This window comes from Camponotus floridanus, unplaced genomic scaffold, assembly GCF_003227725.1.
Source record: "Camponotus floridanus strain SB8 unplaced genomic scaffold, Cflo_v7.5 scaffold3, whole genome shotgun sequence".
NCBI classification, from domain to species: Eukaryota; Metazoa; Arthropoda; class Insecta; order Hymenoptera; family Formicidae; genus Camponotus; species Camponotus floridanus.
The window spans coordinates 1,249,032-1,259,984 of NW_020229436.1; positions in this window are offsets into that span (position 1 = coordinate 1,249,032).

The following is a 10,953-nucleotide window of genomic DNA, read 5'->3' on the forward strand; positions in this document are numbered from 1 at the left end:
AAATGATAAGAACTTTAGTAAAAATTCGATACAAGAAAAATTAAAATTTTAAATTTGCTACGCACAATTTACAGTTAAAAAAGAGGAATCTTTTATTCTGCATAAGTTTCCCGTTATTCCATCGCACTTTTATAGACTGTTATTAAAGATTATAAATTCTACCATCGAAATCGCAATCGAAGTATAAAAGCAGACAAAAAAATTGGATAAAGGAGGCAAAATGTATACTACCTTACGCATATTAAATGTCGCACAATACTTTCATTGTTGGAACCTTCATAGAAAATCCGCGAGTGTAGGTGCGATAAATCAAAGGCAAACCTCGTTCCCTTTTCCCATTCGCACGCACCAAAACGGCAATTCCATCGAACTTGGGCACGCGGGAACACTTCGCGGCACTAAATTGGATTATTCGCTTACCGAAATCCCCGAACCGTAAACTCCCCGATGGCATCCATTTCCCATTTTCACAGAACAGAAAAAGGTAAGATGACGTCATAAAAAGTCCGTATGGACACACATTCCCATATTCCCGGCCTGTAAACGCTTTTCCACGCTCGTCATTACCGTAAGTTTTATCCGAGAAACATTTCGCCGCTTTTCTCGAACATTATATACGTATTTATGTACAATTAACAAATGTATAATTTTTATAATTATATAATATATTATTAATTACATTGTCTTTTATATATATCTTATTATAACGGAATTGATCTATTCAAGAATTCGATATAATTATACAGCCACTTTATCATTCAATATTTTATTGCGAAAATTTTATATTCTAATTTCAAAGTTGATTCTTAATCGAGAATTATTTATCAAACGTTATTTACTATCAATTAAAATGTAAGTCAGATTATATATGTCGTAACAAATGTCGTAACTGCGAAGTTCTCGGTTTCAAAGTATACGCGGGTCGCCAACAAACTAAGCGTTAGCTGTTAAATATTCATACGGGCCCCGTCTACGGCGCCATTATAATATAGTCTTAGCTAATTCAGCTCGTTATCGCCGAGAACCAGTTCGAAGTAATTCCGGCTCAGCGAGCCAAGATGACTTCGCCGATTATTGCAACTCCGAAAAGGACTGGAAGAGACGCAGGACATTTATATCACGTTCCACGTTCGGCGAATTAGAAAAAAAAAGGAAAGAGCTCGAGCATAAAACAGAAATAAACTATTGTATTTAATTAATCCGTTGCTCGCCGCGACTCGCGCGTGTGAAATTAATAAACTCGACATCGAAAAGTACTTTCTCGTTGATAATACGAATTTAAATCTTCAATGAGTATCTTCTCTCGTAATAACATAACGGGATATTTTAGTGGCACAGTGGAATTAAAAAGTAAGATTTTTTCGCGCATGATCACTCTTGATAGCGAATTGTCTTGATAGCTTGAATCCTATATTTGTTAATTTTAATTATTAACATCACAATGCAAATAACTTTTCTCATTTTTATTATTATTGTTTCCTTGTCGACTTGCATCACAATTTTGTATTCGAGTTTTTACTAAATTTTTTTTATACATGATTCATTCTTTGCCAAGCGATCCTGTTCCAAGCTCACTGTTCCAAAATTGTACTCGACGTAGAAAAACCACTTTACATAAATGTAGTTGCAGATCTGGGCTATCAAATGCCGCGTGAATTTTAGAAAAATTCAAGATGGTGGGTCCAATATAGCGGAGATAAAACAAAAGAACATTGAAAAAGAAGAAATGATACTCGTTCTTCTAGTTTTCATTCAAAGTTTTTCTCTGTGAATGCATATTTTATTTTTGCTAAATATCTTAAGTTATAACTTTACGCTTGAAATAAATAACAATTTTTTTTATTTTTATTTCTATTTTATACTTTTATGTCCGCCATGTTAAATTCATCATTTTGAATTTCTAAAATTTGACAACAGATTTATTAAAACTCCAACAAAACTTGAAAACTAAGTGTATACTATGAATACTGGCAGCGTCTTTTCTTTTACTTCCATATTTTTTGTTGTATTTGACAACTGTATATTGACTTGCCATCTTGAATTTTTTTTAAATTTACATGGCTTTCGATAGCTTATGCCTGCTACTATATTTATGTGCAAGGTGGTTTTTCTATATCGAGTATAATTTTGGAATGATAGGTGGCTCGCTTGGCAAAGAATGCTTCATATATATGTACATTTCCGTCAATATATTATCATAAATCTAAATTCCTATCACTTTTTTATACGTCGCATATCAAATGTATATGAATCGAATTATAATCTTGCATAAATCTTGGATAAATAAAATCCTAGTAACATGATATTGCATAAAGATTTTTAGCTCGTCGGAAAAATATTTCTCTTATCACGTTACTTAAATAATAAACATTACATGACTATTTTTCTTGAAACGAGAGTCATAATTCTACACAGAGCCGGATTTAGGAGAGGAAGCAACATGGGCTGAAGCCCAGGGGCCTCCACAACTCAAATTCTTGGGTAAAATTTCCTATCGAATGGTATACAACACTTACAAGATCTATGTATATTGCTTGACCTTGTTATTTTGCAATAAATTGTTTAAACAACGTAAAAATTTCTATTTGATTTTGGTTCAAAAATGGTTAGGCATCTCCACTTCTTCGTTGCCCCAGGGCCTCCACATCTTTAAATCCGAAACATTTACATCTGAATTTAACATTATGTAAAATTTTTATATTGTAAAAATAATTTACAATATAGCATAATTAACAATATAATTTATACAATGTAAAAAAGAACGTAACTTATATAATATAATCATTATTAGACATTTACATTACATATAATTCGCATTATATATGCAATGTATATTTTTAAAAATCAAGAATAATGTCGGACATTAATGTCGATAATCCTACTATATAAAATAGTATATCTAGCAATCCTAACAATCCTGATCATCCTAAACAATTTTGGTGATCCTAACAACCCTAATGATCTTAACAATTCTAACGATCATAACAACCTGAATGATCCTATCTAACAATCCTACTAAGAGATCCTAATAACTTTAACGATTCTAATAGTTTCAATGATCCTAACAGCCCTAATTGCTCTGCAAATTAAACCAGCGGAAATATGCGATTTTTTTAAATTTGGGGAATATGTCCTAATTAAGATTTTATTACACGAACGCAGTGTTTCTTTATTTTTCGCGAGTTTCTGAGTTTATTTTTATATGTTGTTATCTATTTTATGCGTACCCATTTATTTTATCTATTTAATTTACGCGTTTATTATGTGCTATTGCACATTTTTAGATTAACTTACATACGCGTTTATTATGTGCTATTGCACATTTTTAGATTAACTTACATACTTTTCGAATATCCAGACATTTGGTTATTTTTAGCCAAAGATAAAGTAGCTTTGACCTGTATCATAGGTCAATGAAGGAAAAAAACTCCTTCCGTTCTAAAAACCGGCTACTTATTTTCACCGGTACATAAGCATAATTTTACGCTCATTTACAGTTGTAATATTATGACCGTTTGTTATTGTCTTAATATAACTTTGTTTTAATTAATATAATGCTATATAGTGTCAAGTTAATCAAAATTAAATGATTGCAATTTTTACAATATAATAATATATAATATTATTTATAATAAAAAATTTATAATAAAGAATTACGATAAAATAAATTAATTCCACATTATTTATGCATTTTCTACTATATTTTCACTCTATAGTATTATTCATTGGTCTTTTTAAACATTACATATAGTTCAAGATTGAACTTACTTAGGTTTATATCAATTAAAGCAAAGTTTTTTAATATGTTACACTACATAAAAATAATAGACTATAAAAAATTAAAATAATGTCAGTATGCATTATAAAAGTAAATTATTATATAGTATTAAAAAATAAAATTACTAGTATGTTCTTTATGTTTTGTATTTATATATATTATTTATTTTAAATAAAATAAATAATTGATGTTATAATGTAAAATTAATAAAAAAATGAAATTTTCCTTCAATTAATATTTCAATTTTGCATTTTTAATAAGCTTTAATATATATTTAAAAAAACTTCAAAAAATTATATGATTAATTTGTTCTAGTCCATCCATTTTAAGGTAGCAGACCTACAATCTATATCTACAAGCTCTACACAAATTCGTTACCTTAAAATTAAATAAAAGTTTTTCACTCACCGACACTGATGCGCAACAGCGGAGTTGTCAATATTGAAGCTACGTTGTCTGTAACATATAAATATAAAATTCATATAATTAGCAGTTCTTAAAATAATTAATCTTTCATTATATTTAATTATTATTGTGCACACCGAATTTTACATCCGATATGTGCAATAATAAACAAAGAAATAAATATGCAATAATTTTTTAAATTCTGAAAAACCTATTTTTTTTAAATAGAAAGTTTTATAGGATTATTTATATACAACCTTTTTTCTTTAAATTTTTCTTGTTTCATCATTCAAATAAATGACTCAAAGTCGCGTACACGTACTTATTAGTACGTGTACGCGATATAATAAATAATATAAATAGTACTCACCATCAGGTTGTTCCGCCGATGCAAGATGCCCTTCCTAGGCCTGCGCTTCCTCTCAGTCTTGGACGCGCGATACTTTACGGCACTCCCGCACTCACGAGCGATATCTTTATCGCTATTTTCGCACTTTTACGCGCGATACTGATGGGCACTCTCGCACTATTTCGATGCAATTAAAAATTTTATATTTGATCGCGCGATGTATATACTTAATATATATATACTTTTAACGGCACTCCCGGTACTTTCGGAACGAGCGAAAATCCCATTTCACTTATGAGAATCCACTTCGAGTCAACAGGTCAGGAATGCAACGATACAACGAGCATGGATTAAGTCCAAACCGGAAAGAAGACGAAACGATTGACGGAAGTAGAAGAAAATGAAGTTCACCAACTCTTTTTTGCGCATAATTATCCTATCTCGTATCGAACCTGGACCCGCTAAGCACGATTTCAGGTGCACCGCAGGGACATATTATGCCTCCCGCGGTTGCTATACATCAGTAGACGGCAAAAGAAAAGAATACCCACATTTTTTAAATGCTAGCAATTTAGAAAATGGGGGGCAACCTCTTTTACCGAGCGAAAATCATGCCTAGGGGAATCCACTCGACTCCTCGACAGGATTAACACACGCAATGCGTGTGGCTGTAGATGAGCAAAGAGAAGGGACCCATTAACGACCATTCCGAACAATCGATCGAGTTCTAACCAATTCGGACCGAATCACTTGACGGAGCACGAAGCATGAGTGTACGTTGCATAGCGCAACATGTACAAACTCAAAATCCTAGTTAATTAGCATCGTAAGTAGAAACTCGTGACAATAATGAAATTGGGATTTTTATACGAAAAGTCCAACGCGGAAGCGCGAAAACGCGGTAACGAGACGCCGCCGTCCGCGACACGTTGACGGCACTGACGACGGAAAGTCGACGACGCAATGCGTCCAATGCATTAAATGCGCGTGCCATGTGAGCCATTGTGCGGTTCGTGGCAATGCTGGGTACTTAGCTTCCCCTTCAGGCTCCTTGAGATTTATCCTAAATAAAAATTTAAAATAAACCTCAAGGCACCATCCAAGTACTGAGCCACCCCACCGCGTCAAGGTGTACCCATGGGGGGTTGCATTATATAAATTTATAATATAATATAATTTATATATATGAAAGAGAAAGAAAGAAATTTATATTATATATAATTTTATATAATTTGTGTATGAGATTGATTATATTATTCAATAAAATGTAATCTGACTCATTATAGCGCTTCCGATTTTTACGTCATGTATGAAATAAGTGTGTAAGCATTTAGTTAAAATAAATTTTTTTTCTCATTGTAATGTCTACTTATAAGAATATTATTGAATAAAAGATTAGGTACACGACGATCATTTTCTTTACTAAAGGAAAATTGGAATCTAATTCACAGAGATGTTAGAATAATAAATAGCAATGAGAAAATTATATAATAATTATATTGTATATAATATTATATTGTATGTATTATATATAATACATAATACAATATAATATTATTATATATAATATAATAATTATTATCACAATTGCTGCTCCTTAGATTTGTAACAGTGTTTATATTAATACATAACTACTTAACTCTTTTTTTAATTATTTATTTTCGTTCCTATATGCGAAATGTCGACCGAAAGATAAAAGCAATCTGGATAAGAAAACTGTCTCTAATTGTCTGTATATATAAAACATACTATCTTAAACTGAATCAATGAAAATTTTTATTGATTAAAAATGTAACTAAACGTATCTCTTATTTAAGTAAGCATTGTCTTTTTATAACATTTTTTGCGAATTGTTTATATAGAACAATAAATGTGTTTTTAAAATCTACAAATAATTTTTTAAAAGATATAGTTAAAATATTTTAAATATATTTTTTTCTTAATTGCAAATCGAAATTATCAATGAATTAATGTAATTAATTACATTAATTTATTGATAATTTCGATTCGCATTTAGAATTAATTACAACAATATTTTATAACTGAAAAACAAAAGAATATATGTATATCTAAACATTTATACAGATAATATTGATTGCTTTAATTGTAATATATGAATAATATATAAAGTGCACCTTTAATAAATCGAGTTTAAAGAGAAAATGCTCAAAACTACACGGTTATAAACGAGTGTGTAAGTAACTGAAATATATGAAATAAATTTGTGTGAGTAACTAAATTGAGACATAAATCTTGTACGCGATAAGAAAGTGATGACAAGTGGACACGAAAATCGGTATTATTTTGGTTTAGTTTTTATCTGCGTATCAAGTTACAATAGATAAAGCCGAGTCGAGGCTCGCTCGAGCTTGGCCTTTAAAAGCAATTAGAGAAAAGGATGCAACGAGAGTGCGACAAGGATGCGAGAAGACAGGCGAATAAGACGCGAGATACTTCGCGAGTGACAAAATCCGAATTTTCTATTGGATTTGAGGATCGAGGAACTATGATTATTGGCTATCGATCGAGTCCGCGTGGAGTATTTAGCTCAGCAGTCCGCGCGGATTATTTAAGTCAGAAAAAAATCAGGATATTACCGATATATCGAACATCTGACCAATATTAATCGTTACGCAAAGGACAAACACAAATTAAATGCAAATACATTCAATTTTAATATTTTTATAAAGCTATTTACTAATAAAATTAAGTATCTAAATTAATTGATTGTAAATTAATTATTATGCGCAATCAATTTTTTTGCCTTTTAAACAGATATTTAATATTATAAATTATAATTTATATAATTTATATAATCTATATAATTATCAAGCATTATCTTGAATATAAACTTTTAATAAAAATTCAGTCTATTTAAAAATATCTAATTCTTATATATAATGTATATAATAATTACATTATTGTGAAATATTTTATAAAATATTGAACTATCTTGAAATATCAATTAACACGAAAAATATTTTATTATTATTTAGAATATTTTAAAATAAAAATTGAAATATTTTTTATATATGCGTTATGTGTTAGATGATAATTAAGAATAAATTCGAAAAGGTGAAAAAGGAACAGGCAATATGTCTAAAAGTAACATGAATGATAAATAATTTATAAATGACTTACATTTTATATTTCGTTGCTCCGCATGTGTTGTTCGATGCTTTTGTCCCTTTTCTCTCTTTTTCGTCCTTTGCTATTTCTTTGTAGCACTCACATTCACTTCCGAAAATACGAATAATAATAATTAATTATATATGGAACGATCGCGAGACACTTTGCATGACATTCCCGATCGCGGAATAATTACATAAGAAACGCACTTTTTAACATATCCTAAGAAACAGAAGATACGAGAGAAGTACTATTGTCGTTCGATATTTATATAAAGTTTCAAATTTATATACTACTCATTACAAATGCTCCGTTTTATTAATATTATATTAACATAAAATCAAAGATTAATCTAATTGAAAATCATGATAATCGTCCAATTAATAATAAATTCGATAATATGCAAAGAGTATCGTTCCGCACTACTATCTTGCTCGAGTGTCGTCGTATGAATGATACCAAGACCGCGGAATGTAAACATTAGCACACTATTGTATACGCCGTCAAAGCCGAACATTGTATTATTGTCTGTTCGAAATATTTTACGTACGAGAGAAGAGTACTATTTTCGTTCGATATTTGTATAAAGTTTTAAATTTATGCACTACTCATTACAAATGCTCCGTTTTATTAATTTTATATTAACACGAATTATACACGTGTTATTGTCTGTTCGAAATATTTTACATACTTTGACAAATATATACGCGAAATTATAAAATCAAAAAATTAATCTAATTGAAAATCATGATAATCGTTCAATTAATAATAAATTTGATAATATATGAAGAATATCGTTTCGCACCACTATCTAGCTCGAGTGTCGATGTGTGAATGATACCAAGACCGCGGAATGTAAACATTAGCGCGCTATTGTATACGCCGTCAAGGCTAAACATTCTTTCAACAGTTATTGTCTGTTCGAAATATTTTACATATTTTGACAAATCTATATGCGAAATATTTTAAAGTATAGAAATTTAGATTTTAAATGATATAGATTAATTATATGATTATTTATTGAAGGATTACTTTTATTATATTAAATATATATTTATATTTACGATTCGATCGTTTTATTGCACGATCTCAATCTGAATTACATTTAAATAATCGAAAAATAGATAAAGAGTCACGAATGATTTATATTTGACTAATGTAATACTTTGGTGGTTTAAGCTAATTTTGGGATCAGAATATCTATCTGTGATTTATATAAGTTTTACAAAGTTCACGAGAAGTTCACAAGAAGTTTTACAAGTAATGCTCTATACTGTAGCTGCTTTACTAAAAATCGAATATATTATTGACAAGTTACAAATGAAATAGTATAAATATAATTTTTTTAAACTCAAAATCGCAAAAAAGCGCATTTTGAAAAGTATAAAAGTCATATCTCATATTATTTTGCAAACAGTTTAATTAAGATTAAAACGTCATATTAAAGACAACGAATTTAGCAGCGATTTGTGCGAATTTCGCAAAGGACAAACCGGACTATGAATACGACTCTCTCTGGCAATCGCTGATGCATCTGGACTCCGAATGAAATCCGTTGAATGCAACTCCAACGGATTATGAATGTTAACTCGTATTCCTTTGCCGAGTTAAGCCTCAAATATAATTAGGATCAAACTACCCTCATGTTCGCGTTATTTTAGAACGCGCTTATATACATTAGAAAATTTACCAGATATCCTATAACATTCTCTGTCTGGAATTTGAAGACTTTCAGAATAAGAAATATTTTAAAAATTTATAAATGTTAATTCGAAATAACAAATATTTTATATATATAAGTTTATATTTTTATAAAAGTGAAACTAAAATAAAAAATAAAAAATTGAAAATAAAGAATTGAAAAATAAAATTTTATAACTTGATTTTATTTATAAATCTAAAATTTAAATCCCGAAAAAAGAAACGTAATAGATAAACATCCAAGAAATATCTATAAGTCTATATTTTCGCGTTTTAATATTAGATAGTCATGTAAGTCGCATTCTGGAGATAAGTTGAGTCGATTTCATATTACACAATTCAAAAGGAAATGAGGCGCCACAAATGGCACGACTCATGCTGCAGAGCTTGATCGATGATTGCATTATGGTCGAGTCCTTTGTATAGGTGGCACTTGCATGTCACAGATTGCCTAATCTCTCACTGCGAATTTGCGCCTCTTGTGACTAATGCCGGTAGCCAATTCTGTTTCGCGGAATCGCGGCTAATTACGATTTTACGGGATCGGATATATCATCATGCCGTGTAAGTGGATTTCGTTATGCGTGCCGGACAAACGGAATATTAATCGGAAATACGTGCTTCCGTCTAGTATTACAAGGCGCACCTCGTACTTCGTATTTAACGGTTAATCGTATTTAAACGCTTCTAATAAATCATGGATTAGTTCCCTCTTGTTGCAAAAAATTGAAACAATTGATGAATAATTCATTTGTGTGGTTTTATAGAAAATATTTAAATGTGTGAATATATATGATAATAAAATAATATTTATATATGATAATGAAATGATATTCGGAAAAAACTTGATTTATAAATTTGTGCTATTCATTAAATTTGATACATTCAACTCAAGGTTATAAATATCAACTTAAAATCATATTTTTAATAAATTTTTTTAGAAAACTTAACTTATTTTCTTTTAATAATTCTTTTTTTCGAAAATGAATTATTAACTGTTAATAGATGACAGTTAGGTGACATATATATATATATATATATATATATATATATATATATATATATATAACATATATATACCTTCTTTTCTTAACATTAAAGTATCAGAAAATTTAGTGAATATTTTTAGAAGCCACTTTTTACTTAAATATCAACTATTAAGATGCGTTCTTATTCTTTCTCTCTCTTGCTGTACGCAAAAAAGATAATATATATAATTAAGAAGACTATATAAATTCTTTTGAATTTCAGCCACACTGCACCAAACTATGAAAAGTCATGTGCAACCGTAACGGTGTGTAATGTACACCTCTTTCAGTATTTTCTTCTTCAATTTCTGTAACGAGGTAATGGACGCTCCCGCGAGACACGAGTGTCCTTGTCCGGAAGCGAAATTTATGATTGGCTCGCAATCCCAAAGTAGCACGGCGAACGTAGCGTGTGTTTATCCGCCACGGATGCTGGTAAGTCTAATGGGGTGTAAAAGGGCTGAAGGTATATGGCGAATGGACGAATGGGTCAACGAGCCGTATACTGAAGGAGAAACAGGGCGAGAAAATGCGCCGGACCCGAGAGAAAAGTACTCGTGCAC